Below are 10,285 nucleotides of genomic sequence, written 5' to 3'. Positions count from 1 at the left end.
GCCATCATTCATATTCTTACATTAGCGTGGCTAGTATTGTCTTCCTTTATTTATATGTTTTAATGAGAATTTCTCCATCCTCCCCATCTAGACATTTTATTTTTATTCCATTAGATTAAAACTTGGTGCCTTTCAAATTAGTCCTTGCTCTTTATAGGAGAAGGGCTCTGGTCCCTTTTAATAGGATGACAAGGGGGAGGCTGTAAATCATGTCAAAGAGGTCACTCATTATTTTTACTCTCCTAGATACAGACATATAAATACCATAGGGACAAGTCATTGAGACCTTTCTGCTCCTTAGAGTCTTGTTTCTTCAAGAAAACCTCCTACTGGAAGGCAAAAACAACAATATCAACTCCTCTTGGTTGGTTTTAAGAGCCAGTTGACATGGGTTTTCTTCTGAGGAGATCTGTCATCTTATTGTGAAGGCAAAAAGAGCAACACCGGCCTCTGTTGGATGGTTTTAAGATCTAGATGATACTTTTTTTTTCTTGAAAGGAATTCTTGCTTCAGTCCATATCTGAGTCAGGCTATCTCAGGAGTAATAAAGAACAATCATTCATTCCTTTGAGAAAATTTACTGAGAGCTGTTGTAGGAACTCAGGGGTGGGGATGGGGATGAAGATGAGTATTGATTCTTACCCTCAAGGAGCTTACAGTAAAGTAAGGAAAATAAATCCAACACTCAGACAACTATAACAAAAGTGTTAAATATGTTACCCTTCATGGGCTAAACGAGACTTACAAGACCCCCAAGTGATACTCAAAGTAGATCAAAACATAATAACAAGGTATTTAACAAAAACAATAAAAATGCAATAAAAACAGATGACATTACATTTTAAAATCAAGTCAATATGTGACCTCCAGAGATCCTTATGTAGGCTTCCCATTTCTTTTTTTTTTTTTTTCACAGTGTTGTTATGATTTTTTTTTAATTATAGCTTTTTATTTACAAGTTATATGTATGCGTAATTTTACAGCATTGACAATTGCCAAACCTTTTGTTTCAATTTTTCCCCTCCTTTCCCCCATCCCCAAGCCCAGATGGCAAGTTGACCAATACATCAATTGTTAAATATATTCAAGTATAAATTAAATACAATATAAGTATACATGTCCAGACAGTTATTTTGTTGTACAAAAAGAATTGGACTTTGAAATAGTGTACAATTAGCCTGTGAAGGAAATTAAAAATGCAAAGCCTCCCATTTCAATTTTGATTTTGATATCCCTCTACTATAATAAAAGGCAGACTATAAAAAATATCATAAGAGAAGTACAAACTATGGGGTTTCTGAAGAGGGAAAGATCACATCCAGTTAAGGGAATCAGGTGGAAAGGTACAGGTTCTGGACTGAGAAGATTTGGGTTTCATCCCACTTCTGATGTTATCTACCTGTATGATCTTGGGCAATTAACTGAATTTCTTCAGGCATCAGCATTCTTAAAAAAATGGGGTGTAATTCCATCTGGCTTTTGAGATCCACCCTAAGTCTCCATCTATGTTTGCGACTTAGAACAAATTACAGAACTTCAGAGTTGGAAAGAATTTTAGAGGTCATAGAGTTTATTCTTTCTAAAGCCTCCTTTCTGTTAACCCCATCCTCCACTAGAAAATCTCCCATGGGAGAACCCTGTGTCAACATAAATATTGGGGAAAATTTTCCTTCTATCAAGCCTCGAATTGACTTTCTGTTACATCTACTAATTGCTGAGGGTGGAGGAAGGAAATAAGTGTTTACATAGCATCTGCAATATACCAGGTATTATGCGAGGTGTTTTACAAATATTATTTCATTTGATCCCCACAACAACTCTGAGAGGTGGGAGTTGTTTTCCCCATTTTGCAATTGAGGAAACTGAAGGAGAAATTGAAGTTAAGTGACCTGTCCAGGGTCACCCAGCTAGGAAGTGACTTGGACTAGATTTGAACTCACATCTTGACTGTAGACTCCAGAACTCTAACCATTGCACCACCAGATGCCTCGTACCCATCAGCTGGAGCATGTGAATATTATGGAATATTTTGTTCTATAAGAAACCACCAGGATCATTTCAGAGAGGCCTGGAGAGACTTACATGAACTGATGCTAAGTGAAATGAGCAGAACCAGGAGATCATTATACACGGCAACAAGAAGACGTCCGATGATCAATTCTGGGACATGGTTCTTTCCAACTATGAAACGATTGAGGCCACTTCCAAAGATCTGGTGATGAAGAGAACCATCTACACCCAAAGAGAGGGCTGTGGGAACTGAGAGTAGATCACAACATAACATTCTCATTCTTTTTATGGTTGTTCATTTGCATTTTGTTTTCTTATTCATCTTCCTTCCTTTTTTAATCTGATTTTTCTTGTGCAGCAAGATAATTGTACAAGTATGTTACATATATTGGATTTAGCATATATTTTAACATGTATAACATATATTGGATTATTTGCCATGTAGGGGTGGGGGTGGGGGAAGAGAGGGGAAAATTTGGTAACAGGGCTATGCAAGGATCAATGCTAAAAAGTTATCCATGCATATATTTTGAAAATAAAAAGTTTTAATAAAAAATTATCTCATCCTCCCATTTCCCAAAAACCCTTTAAAAAAACCTAAATAAAAATCTCCTTCTCTATCATACCTGACAAATGCTAAAAGATCTCCAGTGAGAGGAAACCTATTAACTCATGAAGCATCCCATTCCACTTTTAGATAGATTGGTGACTTATTATATTATTATATTGAGACTAAATTTCTCTCTCTGCACTTTCCATCCATTGCTTTCTATCATTTGGATCTAAGAAAAGAAAGTCTAATGCCTTCTTTCTATATTGTTTGTCTGTTATTTTGTTAAGTCAATTTTCAGTTATATTTAACTCTGACTTCATTTGCGGTTTTCTTGGTGGTGATGCTGGAATGATTTGCCATTTCCTTCTCCATTTCATTTTACAACTGAGAAAACTGAGGCAAATAAAGTTAAATGACTTGCCCAGGGTCATATAGCTACTGAGTATCCAAGGCCAGATTTGAATTTACAAAGATGAGTCTTTCTGAGTCTAATCTCATAAGTTTCCATACATTCAATACTCATTTCTTGCTGATGATTCTCAGATATATAGATTTAGCCCCAGTCTCTTGCTTGGCTTCTACTCTTACATCACCAGATGTTTACTGGGCATTTCAAACTATAAGCATCCCAGATTCAACATGATCAAAATAAAATTCATTATATTTTCCTCCTGAACCTATACTGTTTTCTGAATTTGATCTATTTCTGAGCACTGAAGACTCAAGATTCAAGATCAGAGAGACATTAGGATAAAATAGTACCAGGCTCTTCTTGCTGGGTCCTGACATTAAATCTACTCCCTCTGATCCATGAAAAATGAATTAGCCATTACAACTAGCAGTTTTAGGTCTCTCCAAGCATATTATCGGACATGAACCAGAAAAACACATTGGCTGTAGGAATTTCCATCTATTCCAGATCCCTAGTCTTTGCCTCATATTTTGAAGAGGAGCTAATAACTATGTCCAGAGTTCCTGAGCTGTTTATCTAGTGACTGGCCCATCTGAATGTTGGCTACTGGTTCATATTTTCCATCCTTCTTTGCCCTTTGGCAGGAGGAGTGACCACAGTAAATAAGAAAAATCAAACTGTCCACCTTTGAATTCCTGAGTTCAAAGGAATCTATGGGCTTCCTGGGTCTGGGAAAAGCTAGAGTCTTGTGCATGCATGATGTTATTTGAAGAGGTATTATTTACTGCTTTTTTGTTTTTATGCTAAGTGAAATACTATATATAGTTAATCATGTTCTATTTCTCCTTTAACAGTAGTCTTCATAATGCTAAGAATACGTGACTAGGGCTCAGTGGAATTTCACAAGGTCAAGAAATAAAGCAGGAGTTTCCGGATACAAAAGGAGCTTAAAATTAACTTGATTGGGCAAGCCCATTCTAACTCCTATCCTTTAGGCAGCTAGGGGGCATATCGGATAGGGTATGGAGCTTGAAATAAGGAAGACTTGAGTGTGAATCCTGCCTCAGACATTTACTAGCTGTGGGTAGCCAGACATGTGATTTATTTCTCTCAGCCTCAGTTTCCCCATCTGTAAAATATCAGGGTTAGACTAAAAACTCTTCAGATTATTGCATTAATATAGTCACTCAGAGAAAGTTAGAGCTGGGGGACAGAAGATTTTTTTTACTTTCTTGGAACCAAAGAGAGCTGGGAACTTCCCCAGTACTTTTGTTTAATAGAATGGAGGATGTTGTTTTTCCTGTTGAAGGGTAGTGAGTAGCAACTCCACTTTGTGGTTAAAAAGGTTAAGAATTTCTTATCAAAGATTGTTATGTCACCATGTGACCTAGAGCCATTAGCACAAAATAATTTAGTGTTCTCTCTGCCTCAGACTTCAAGCAGCTCACAGCTTAGATCAGCATTCAAAACATCTTCAAGGATTCACATAACAAGTGAACACAGAGAAAGGGTACAAAATGGTGTCGGGGAATAATAGACATCAATCCTTCTTCCCCCTAACCCCCAGGAAGACCCTTCTTCTAGCAAGACCTTTCTCCTTCTCAGTGACAACCCTTTCTGCAACAGCAGCAGAATAGATGAACTAAAACACCAGCCATCAGCAGGTCATCCTGAGAGGACCATCCAAGAAAGCAAATGCTTTCTTCCCTTTCCCTAAGTGAACTGCACTATTGAAATATGCACCTTAGAAACTTTGATTTGGCAACCAAAAATAAATTCATAGCAAGGCAATCATGGAAAGAGACTTGGACTGGGAATGAAGAGATTTGGATTTTTATCCCAACTGTACTATTTGTGCTCCTTAGCTCACAGACTTATGAGGAGCAAATGAAATAATGGGTAAAAAGTTTTGTAAACTATTAAGTGTCCATGCAAATGGAACATGTTATTGAATTAAAATGGCGTTTTAATTCTTTCCTATCTGAGGGAAGTAGAGGAGCTTGAGAAGAAAAACATAGATTCAGAGTGATAAGGGATCTTCAAGGCCATTGAGTCCAATTCTTCTATTGCATAGATGAGGAAACTGAGTTCCAGCTCTCTACGATTCCAAGAAAGTAGAAAATCTTCAATCCCCCAACTCTAACTTTCTCTGGGTGTAGAGGGCCACAGACCTTCTGTGGAGAATTCTCAGTGACACATAAGACCCTTCAGAGTTACCTGCTGATGGTTCAGCTCTCATCTCCCCTTGCGGCATCTCGCCCTTCCTGAGAAGTTGGGGTTGGGGAGTTTGGGGGGGGGGTCAGGGGAAGTGTGACTACTGTGTTTTACTTGAAGCAAGGGATACTTACAATAAAGAGGCATTTTACATATCTATAGGAGGGTGCTTATAGTTAACACTTGTGCAGTGTGCTGTGGTCATTGATCATGTGATGGTTCTATAGTTGGCACATGCTGATTGTGCTGTGGTGATGTAATTGTACTAAGGTATTTAGGGACTGAGAGGACTTGAAATAAACGGACTCCATTTTTGACCATCCTCATGGGTCCCTGCTTCCACCAAGACCAAGGACTCGGGCTGGTCCCAAGATCCTCCAGAGAGCTAATCTGGACAGTATATTTTGGGAACCCAGCCTGGGGGCTCTAGAAAGCACACTACATCTGGCTGACTATATTAATACATTAGTTTGAAGAGTTTTTTGAGGCAGAAAGTCTAAACCTGATATTTTACAGATGGGGAAACTGAGGCCTAGAGAGGTTAAGTGATTTTTTAGTGATGTTTAATTGGGGTTGTGACTTGCCAGGATCATACAGCTAATAAGTGAGGCTGGATTTGAACTCAGGTCCTCTTCAGGGGCGGCGCTCTGTGGACTGTGCTTTCTAAGACTAGTTAAACATTATTATTAAGAAACCTTATTGTTAATGTTATTAAAACATTATTATTAATATCATTAGTGTCACAAAATATTAAGATTATCCCAATTTTATTTTTATTTTATTATCCCAATTTAATTTCCAAGAGGGAACAGGTACTCTGAGCATTAACAAACCTGCCAAAAATCATATGTATAAGTCTGAGTGCCTCCATTGGAGATGGGATTACAAGTCAAGCTTTGTAGTTCTTTAACCAGAACTCTTTCAGTTGACTCTGCCACAAGTAATATTGCTCCAAAGAGGGGGAATGGTGTGGATGCATTTGGGGTTTTTATGGACTCAGAAAAGGCAAAGGAGAATGACCAGTGAATAGATCTTTTCTTCTGAAGGTTGATGTATTTGATATACTTATGTCAACTCTCAAATTTCTCTAGAACAGGGCTTTTCAATCTGAGGCCCATGAACTCTGGTGAGAAAAATTAAATTTTATTTCAAATAATTAGTTTTCTTTGTAATCCTATATATTTTATATCATACTTTTAAAACCATTATTCTGAGAATTTATCTACAATTTTCATCAGACTTTCTTTTTTTGGGGGGGAGGGTGACAATTGAGGTTAAATGACTTGTCACTTGACTGGTCACACAGCTAGTATTAATTATCTGAATCCAGACTTGAACTCAAGTCCTGTTGATTTCAGGACTGCCATTTTATCCACGGCACCATTTAGCTGCCCCATTCACTAGATTTTTCTAAGGGGTTCAGACATAAAAAAAGATTAACAGTCCTTGATTGAGATGATTTTTATATCCAAAAAACTTGACCCAAATCCTCTATCGCAGGACTTCTTAAACTTTTTCCACTTGTGACCCTTTTCATGTGACCTCAGGCATACAAGTATATAAAATAGACATGCAAATCAAATATTTACTGATAATAACTCATAATTTTTCAATCCCCACATTCAGTTACATGACCTCATATGGAGTTATGACCCACTGTTTACAAAACTTTGCTCTACACCATATTTACATCTCTCACACCCATGGTTTCCTCTATATTCACATCCCTGAATTCAATTTAACAAATATTTATTGATTGTTTACTAAATAAGGCAAGACCTTGTGCTAGGCACTGAGAATACAAAGACAAAACCAAACCAAATCATTTCCTCTCTTGGGAAAGGTTAGATTCTATATCACAAGCATTATCAGCACCACACCATTAAGAATCTACTAAGTATAAAGCAGAAGCATTTCCAGAGATAAAAAACAAAACAATTCTTGTCTTCAAGGAGCTGACGTCTAGTAGGAGGATGCAACTTCTATTCAAAAAACCACAAGTTAAAGTGTGCTAAGTTCATAGGAAAGATTACTAAGAATAGGTGACTTGAGCTCTCCCTTTTTTCTCATTTGTTGTCCATCAGAATTGATCATCATATAGTATATCATATTGATCATCATATATCATATATCATAGTAAGGAATACCTGAGTTTCAGGCTAGCTCTGCTACTTACTGGAAAATTATTTGACCTCTCTGACCCTCAGTTTTCTCATCTGTAAAATAGGGTATTTTTGAAGGACTTATTCTTTAAGTGTTTTGTAGCAACATAAAGCTTTGTGAATATAAGAGATCATCTGATTTCAGGATCATCATTTGCAGCTGGAAGGACCTGAGAGATCATCAAGCCTAACCTCCCTCACTTAACAGATAAGCAGATGGAAGCTAAGATCCAGCCAAGAGGGTGAAATGAGCCTAAGGTCACACAGCGACTCATCACCAGATCCTTGAGCACCAGAACCAGGGAGTATTAGCAATATAAGAGATTATCATTATTTTAGGGGAAACAATTGAGGTAAAGTGATGTGCCCAGAGTCACAGCTAGTTAAGTGTCTCAGGCTGGATTATAACTAGGTCCTTCTGACTTCAGGGCCAGTACTCTTATCTATTATACCACCTAGCTGCCCTGAGATTATTATTTTTTTATTTTTGAGATTAATATTCTTGATGAGAAGCAGCGTGTTGTAGAGAAGAGAGAATTGTCTTTGTAGTACAGATGCCCTGGATTTAAATCCTGCCTATGACAAATATTAACCATATGATCTTGAGGCTATGAAAAATATTGACCATTTGATCTTGAGCAAGTTACTTTATATTAAATAATAAAATAATCCCTTAAGAACCTTTCTAATATTTTAAGTGGAAGGACAGTTGCTGCTCTACTCTGGTAGAAGGAGTTTCATCGTTTGGGGCTCACTGCACTGATGAAATCACACATCTCAATAACAGCAACAAAAAAATTATTATGTTCTAGGGCCCAAAAAAGAAAGGCCTTAACTCAGTCACTCCCCCCAAAAGTTCATATCTAGTTTTCATGGGAATCTCTGTACGTAGGGAGGTCTCAGAGTATTTGTGGCAAGCAGAAAGGACCGGCTCAGATCTTGTGGGATAAATAGAATGCCTGTGGGCTGGCCCTGACAGTTATTGAAAACCATTTCCAGGCTCAGAAGGAAGGGAGAGCCTCCTTTCCAAAGGGGTGGGGAAGGCAAGAAGCCAGACCTCAGGCAGTCTGCCCTGGCTTTGTGAGCAGAGCCACTCCAGCAACCTGTACTGACCCATTCCCAAAACAATCTTCACTCCACAGCATTGACTTCTCAGAAGAAGTACAAGGTCTGTGTGCTTTTAGATCCCATTTTTTCTTGTTGCTATTATTACTATTGATAAAGACAATAACATTCTGACAATTCCACATTTATGTAGCATTTTATGATTATAAAAAGGTATAACCCTTGACTCAAAGTTGGTGGTATAGTGGCTGGAATGCTCAGCTCAGGAAGATTTGACTTCAAATCAAGTCTTAGACACTTACTAGCTATGTGATCTTCAGCAAGTTATTTCACCAAAGCCTGCTTTGGTTTCTGCGGTTATAAAATGAGCATAGTAATAGTGCTGATCTTGTAAGATTGTCACTAGATAATATTTGTTTAAAAGTCCTTAGCACAGTGCTTGGCACACAGTTGGTGCTACATAAATGCTTATTTTCTCATCCTCCTTCAGTAACAGGCTAGAACAAGAGAGAAAAGAGATTCTGATTTCCAGATCCAAGAGAAAACATCAGTTTCTGAATTTTCTTCAGGTCTGTAAAGGGAGAGAAAGACTCTGGGTAGAAACTGATACCTAGAAAATCAAGCCAAAATGTTGGCTTCTTCCCAAAATACAATTCAACTTTCTGTCACCTGAAGAAAAGTTGGAAACTTGTTTCTTCTCTCTCCAAACTGGAAGGAAGAAAAGCAGGACTTCTCTCCACCTCTCATCAAGACACAGAACACTGAATCATCAATCTTCATCAGTGAAGAAAGACTTATACAAATGGGCTTTGAGCTGGAGGATAAGGGATTTAATAATACATTATTAATTATGTTCAACCCTTACAAAAGAAGGGGTAGATATTGTTAGAAGTCAGTCAATAAGCATTTATTAAGTCCTTATTGTGTTCAGGGGACTATGCTAAATTCTAAGGATGAAAAGAAAGGCAAAAACCACATATATGCAGATATAGACACATTTGTGAATATAAATACACCTGCATATTTATATATCTACATATACATGTAGATATGTATATATCTTTCTGTGTGTCCCTTTCTAAACATATATACACATGTATATATAGCTACAGCTTATAGATATATGTTATGGGCCAGAACTCTAGAGAAGTGTACTTGAAACAAGATGTTAACTCAGAGGAACTGATAAGACAATGGCTCTCTATTTTAGCATGGTGATTAACAGTTCTCTAGTTCAGTACATGTACTAAGTACTTAAAATAGTTCTACAAGATTGACATCTACTCTACAAGATTAACACCTATGATGCTGTAATTATAATAGACCTAACAAGGACTGCACTAGAGACATTCACTCCATCTCCCACCACTGTGGTGACTGGCCTGTCTTCCTTCATTTCTTCACTGAGCCCAAGGCCCATCTGAAGGCCCTCCAGACAGCTAGCTGGGCCCCAAGTGAAGGAGACAGACTGTGAAGGAGACAATAAAGAATTGGGACTTTATCCCTGGATATTCTCTGCTGAAACAAAGGCTGGTCCCAAGACCTCCAGAAAGCTAACCAGAACTTTACATTTTGGCGCCCAAACATGGAACTAAGGGTTTACACTCAGCAGTCCAGACTGACACAATCCTGAGTTCAATGGAAAAGTCTCTGTGACCCAGAAATTAGAGTGAGTACATAAAATAGAGAAGCAGGAAACTTTGTTAAGGGCTAAACTTGTGTTTCAGCTGAAATGGGACAAATGCTTAGAAAGGAACCTTCTCCACCCCAAGGAAAGTGTGTAGAAAGCATAGTTAGGCTGATAAAAAACAAGGTTTGATTATAACTTGGAAGCAGATCATTGAACTCTTCAAAACATTAAAATATACA

The sequence above is a fragment of the Antechinus flavipes genome, chromosome 3, assembly GCF_016432865.1.
Source record: "Antechinus flavipes isolate AdamAnt ecotype Samford, QLD, Australia chromosome 3, AdamAnt_v2, whole genome shotgun sequence".
Lineage (NCBI taxonomy): Eukaryota > Metazoa > Chordata > Mammalia > Dasyuromorphia > Dasyuridae > Antechinus > Antechinus flavipes.
The sequence above is the reverse complement of the archived record's forward strand: the minus strand, read 5'-3'. Positions refer to the sequence as shown.